Source organism: Pezoporus flaviventris, unplaced genomic scaffold (genome assembly GCF_033815535.1).
Source record: "Pezoporus flaviventris isolate CSIRO_AGI_PZ_B2104156 unplaced genomic scaffold, CSIRO_AGI_Pfla_v1 ptg000130l, whole genome shotgun sequence".
Classification (NCBI taxonomy): Eukaryota; Metazoa; Chordata; class Aves; order Psittaciformes; family Psittacidae; genus Pezoporus; species Pezoporus flaviventris.
In genome coordinates, this window is record NW_026892678.1 from 2,152,972 (window position 1) to 2,158,971 (window position 6,000).

Consider the following 6,000-nt stretch of genomic DNA (forward strand, 5'->3'; position numbering starts at 1 on the left):
TAATATATTTGTGAAACAGTTTGATAAAACATAACACTGGAAATGGGTGCTTCTTGCCAAAAGTACGCATGTAAAAAAAAGGGAAACAACAGTTGTGAGTTTATCTGGCTTTTAAGCAAATCTGAAATAATAACTATGTAATACCGTTGCCAGTTGTCTGTCCTGTATAATTTTAAATAGATCTGCATTTTAACTTTATTTATTTGCCAATTTTTATATTCTTTAAAGTTACATTTTTGAACTCAAGCAAACTTTTATTTTCCTGGCTTGTTAAAACAAAATTTCAGTATTCTTGTAAACTGCAGACCTTTTTTGAATAGTCCTGTATCTTCTCCTATGGACCAGTTACCACTAATGAGTCTGCAGCCCCCTTTTTACTGTACTCTTCCAATAAATGTAAAATATTTGTACCATTTTTGCACCATATTTGTACCAGCTGTCTCATTTTATTTGTATTTACTGGCTATGTTTACTCCTTTGCTTCTGTAGTCGAGTGAAAGATGAGCTCTAGAAACATTGCTCCTGGGAATAGCTACAACTCTCAATACTGTATTTCACAAAAAAAAAAGATTTATTTGAAATATTTTTGTTTTCCGATTTCTGGAGTTATGTCTGTGTGATCCTCACAGTTTGGTTGTCACTTTTGTTCACCTTTTGTGTATCAGAAGATATGGAAAGAAGGAGTAACCTATTGGGCAGAAGGGGAAGGACATGGTGAAACAGCTTGGGAACTTCAGGGGTGTAGGTAGCCCTGCAGTTTTGACCATGTCTCATTTCACTATGTGCTGCTCCTCAAATCAGAGTTGTGTTAAGCAGCTAGGCACTGAAAAGCAAACGTGTATTTTGCACCCCAACAGCAAAGCAAAATCCACAGGTGCTTCCAGTTAAGAGCAGTGCAGCAGTCTAAAGCCATACACAAGCTTTATACTGTCTCTTTTACATGATGTAGTTCTCTGTTCCCTTTATGTAAAAAAATCTTGCTACTCACATTCTGAATACAAGCTTCATTTGAAAACAGACTGTTTAAAGCTGCTTTAAGCTTTACTTTGAATGAAACCAATCTCCATAATAATTGCTATTTCCACCACACTTTGATGCAGTTTCTTTAATTTCCATAATCCCTTCATAATAGACTGATACCAAAACTATGACTGAGGTAAAAAAAAAAAAACAAAAATTATTATGGCTTAAAAAAATTTTTAAAAATCTTTTGAGATCTTGTGACTAATGTAAAGTATGAATACAAAATTGAAAAAACATCTACTGCCTTATGCTACCTCTCTGCCTTATGCAGATGCACTTCATTTAAACACCCAAAACCAAGTAGAAAGGTTTTTTTGTGTACCTGCACCCTTACACAGTGTTACTGAGCACACTGTGTGTTGGTACAGCACTGTTACTTTCAAGACTTGGTGCCTGACTGAAGAAGGAGTTGGCAAAGAAGCAAATTTATGGCACTGGTTCATAAGTGTGACTGAGGTACCTAGTTTTTTTATTAAAATTTCTTTTCTGAATAAAGTACTATTGTTCCCTCCTGTGAACTCTTCCAGGTAGTTTTTCTCACCATCTCTCAATAATCACATATAGGAGATACCGAAGTCCAAAGCTCATCCCCTGAATTTACTTGAAACAGAAGACAACACAGCATGGGATTGCACATAGCTCTGGTACAGCTCTGCTGAGAGACCTATTTATTAGCAGAATAATTTTAGAAAAGGTTACTAAATCTGTTCTGCTCAGTCTGGAGTCCAAATAATAGAAACATGTTGTTGGAAAACCTGCCACTGCCAAACCTTGAGCAGAGCAGGGTCATCAAATTTCCTCATTTGAAGTGTCACGGTAGTGAATTGGGAACAAGGCTAAAGAAAGGAGCCTTTAAGGTGATCATGGCCTTGGTGCAGTCCTATATTTTGTACAGTTTAGAAGTAGATTTAAAGGACTTGGAGTTTAAAAGATTGAGTTGATAAGACTTCTGAGAAGATCCCAAAGGACATTAGATGCCCAAGGACCAACCACTTTAAATGGCAGATCACAGCATTTCCATATTCTTGAGATGCCCAACTTAACCATGCTAGCACATCTTCCCCTAACAAACTAACAGTCAGCAGCAGCAAAACAGCCCCAGACAGGAGAATATATGCCCCAATTCCAACACAACCATAACGCCTCCTTTCATGTTTCAGCTCAAGTTTTTCCACTGGGACTTTTTCCTGCTTAGCTGACTGATGTGCCATAACCTTGCAGGTACCATACAACTGGCAAAACTCCACATGGTAGCCATAGCAGTGCTTGCATCCATCCATATTTTTCTGATCACACAAAGTTTGAATGTCAGATCTAGATCAATTTCTTTTCTCTGCAAGTGGCAGATGTATCTCCTGCCTTTTTAGTACTGTGCATGCAAAGGTGTTTTGATACTCTGGTACAAAACCTCCCTTGAAATTTGGCAGAAATAGTGGTTTTGTTAGATGAGGGACAAATATTAATCTTACTTAGAGACACAGAAGAAGCTCACAGCTAAGAGCTCCAAGCAGTATCATGTGCCTGCCTTCTGCCTGATGTTAGGGATTTGGAGAGTTAGTGAAAGAGCAAGGAGGGGAAGAGTTGTTCTGCAAAGTGGATTTTTAACTTTACAGCATATTCAATTGAGTGGCATGCCGAGTCTGCTTAGTTCCATGTCGCTCCGGGGTCTCTAAGTCTCCACCATGTCCTGAACCCGGCTTAAACCATGACACCTCCATAATCTGGGAGCTTAACGCAGGCCATAGACCACAGAGTACTTGAAAGCCAAGTATTCCTGTATTTAAAATATTTGGTGGATCTACCCCCAAGACCAAATAGGTATGAGGAAACCTGCTGTAATTTGCACTTGGTTAGTGTGGAGCCCAAGGACCATCACAGATGACTGAGTTCCAGCAGTGCCAGAATTACAAATTTCTGTGTCCTGGGTTGCAATGCAAGCCAACAACATTTGCACACATCACTAAACCTGCCATGAGCTCTTACTCAATGCAATTTCATCAGTATTCATCTCCTCCTCCATCCTTGCAAGTCTGCCAGAGTAAAAGCACTGCTGCTAAACAGTCTGCAGAAATGCATCTGAACTAAAGAAGTAGCTCTTTGTGTTGAAAATACAGAATAATGAGACACTGTGCTCTAACTTTCTAAATACTAAGCTCCCACAGTTTTCAATGACCTAATATGCTGCAAACAGAACTCTAGGAAGAGTAAAATCAAACCACTAGCTATCTTTGAATCCTCAAAAGAACAGACTTGCATTTGACCATGCTTAATGGAAAGAAACATCCATCTTCATCACACAATTTGACTCATGATGTATTAGTTCTCTGACAGTTGAAAGAAAAATGGGATTACATTAGCAACAGCTGAAGTATATTGAAATATTCTTCTACTTCATCTCTCAAAAGCTTGCATTGTTAATTCAGTGAATTGAAATTCATTGAAGAGAAGACACAGAGAAAGGTTAGTAGGATAATCTGTAGGATAACTGCTAAAATTTAGTCTGTGCAATCCGCAGTTACAAAAGCACATCCTGTTAACACTAACACATAGAACTCACAAGACCTTGTGAAGTTAGACCAATACTGTTGTGGTTTAAGCCCACCTGTAAATCAGAACCACACAGCCTCTCTTGCACCCTGCCCCCTTTCCCTCCCGCTTCCAGAGGGATGGGGAAGGAGAATCTAAAGAATGTAACTCCCACGGGTTGAGATAAGAACAGTCCAGTAACTAAGGTATAACACAAAACCACTGCTGCTACCACCAATAATAATAATGATAAGGGAAATAACAAGGGAAGAGAATACAACCGCTCACCACCCGCCAACCGATACCCAGCCCAACCCGAGCAGTGATCTAACCCTTCCGGGTAACTGCCCCCAGTTTATATACTCGGCATGACGTGCTGTGGTGTGGAATACCTCTATGGCTAGTTTGGGTCAGGTGTCCTGTCTCTGCTTCTTCTCAGCTTCCCCTCCTCCCTGGCAGAGCATGAGACTCAGAAAGTCCTCGGTCGGAGTAAACATTACTGAGCAACAACTAAAAACATCGGTGTTATCAGCGCTGTTCCCAGGCTGAAAGTCAAAAACACAACACTGCACCAGCTACTAAGAAGGAGAAAGATGACTGCTGCTGCTGAACCAAGGACAAATACGTAGAAAGCCCTTACATAAAAATTGTGACCCCTAAACACCCTTGGTCATCTAACCTTACAGACCTGCAGGTTCAAAATATTCTTTCCAATACCCTATAACCCTGAGTTCTAAAGAAAACAAACTCAAAAAACCCTGCAGTGACCTAGATCTGGCTAGATACAATTAGAGCACCTTCTAATATGATGGAACTAGATAGGTAATTTCCATTTCACTCATAGTTATGAATCCAGAGTGTCAGGTCTCTAATGTGTGGGCCTGACAAGGGGTCACTTTTGTGCTATGCAGATGATTTAGTAAGAGGTACCTTTGATTTCTTGTCTTTTGCCAGACCTGGTGGACTGCGGCTGGGGGCTGAGTCCTGGTGGGCCAGATGGTGATCAAGTCCATCTGAAGGCTAGGGAAAGACAGAAAGTCAGTCTCTCAATCAGCTGCATAGCACAAAAATACAGCTATTCACAGAAAAGCAGGCGCAAAAAACAATCAGCCAAGTGATACAAATGGGGCAATTCCAAGTTTTTACACATATTTATCTTTATTATAGTCCAAACTATATGTAAAGACTAAATTTTGTTTGACACAGGGGCTGAAACCAGACTGAATCCCCTCTTAGAAGACTCAGTGGTTGATTTCACATTTGAAGTAAGCTGGTTTTATGTAAATCTAATGTGCAGATTGTTGTTTTATCTGACCTTACCCAGTCTACTACATGGAGATTTTCCACTGTTGGAGGTACAACAAGCCATCTTGGTTTTCATGTTCAGGCTCTCCCAGTGCTTCTGAGATGAGATGTGCTTGTATCTCTCACCTTCAGGGCTAACTAGACCCAGAGGTGTCTTCAGAGAACACCTCCTGAGTAAGCCTAATCCAAAACACAGCTAGAGGCATAACATCTCTCTTTTGCTGCCACATGCATGGCCCAGTGATGTCTGCTAGCTAGCAGCTGGCCTTTCCCTTATGAAGCTGTGGCTGCCCCATCTCTGTAAGTGCTCACGGCCAGGTTGGACGGGGCTTAGAGCAGCTTGGTCTAGTGGAAAATGTCCCTGTCCATGGCCAGGGGTTGGAACTGGATGAGCTTTAAAGTGTCCTCCAAACCAAACCGTTTCATGATTCTGTAGTTCTATGAAACCTGCCCTGATTTTGGGATGAGGGCTGGCTCTCCAAGATAGTGGAGCCAGCTGCATCCCTCTTCAGCTCTGGACATTCAGGAGCAAAGTCTCCAAGACTAAAAAATCATAGCTGTTACACACAGGGGTGTTCACTGGGCTTAAAATCAAGCCAGCAGAAAGTCCAGGGTGAGAGGCAAGAGTATATTCAGTGTGCTTATTTTAGAAGTTGATGTGCTTTTAGAGCAGCTCTTTCATTGTAAATCACAGTCCAAATGCCCTTTTGTGACCAGGACAATGCCTTCCTCCTCTCTATGAAGTTCTCTCTTGGCATTGACAGTAAACGCAGAGGGCAGCAAGCACTTCCATTACATGAAGTATGAAGACATTTACAGTACTTCACTACAAACAGGTGATCCACACACTTTAGGCATACTTCAGGCAGCAGCTGGCCCAACCCCAAAACCTCTTTTCGTTTCTAAATAAGAAAGCTTCTCAGCTGGTCCCCTGTGACACTGCTGTCCCAGCAGGGTTGCTTACAGCAACAGATTGCTACTGCTGAACCCAGGACAACAAGCTAGCATGTTTCATCTCCACTTTTCCTTTAGAGGAGAATATGTTTGCCTTGCATTTCAGGACAGAAAATAATTTCCACTGAACTTGTGTCTAAGCACCTGTCTTTTGATCCCATCAGATTCAGTCTTCATAAAGGCATTTAAATG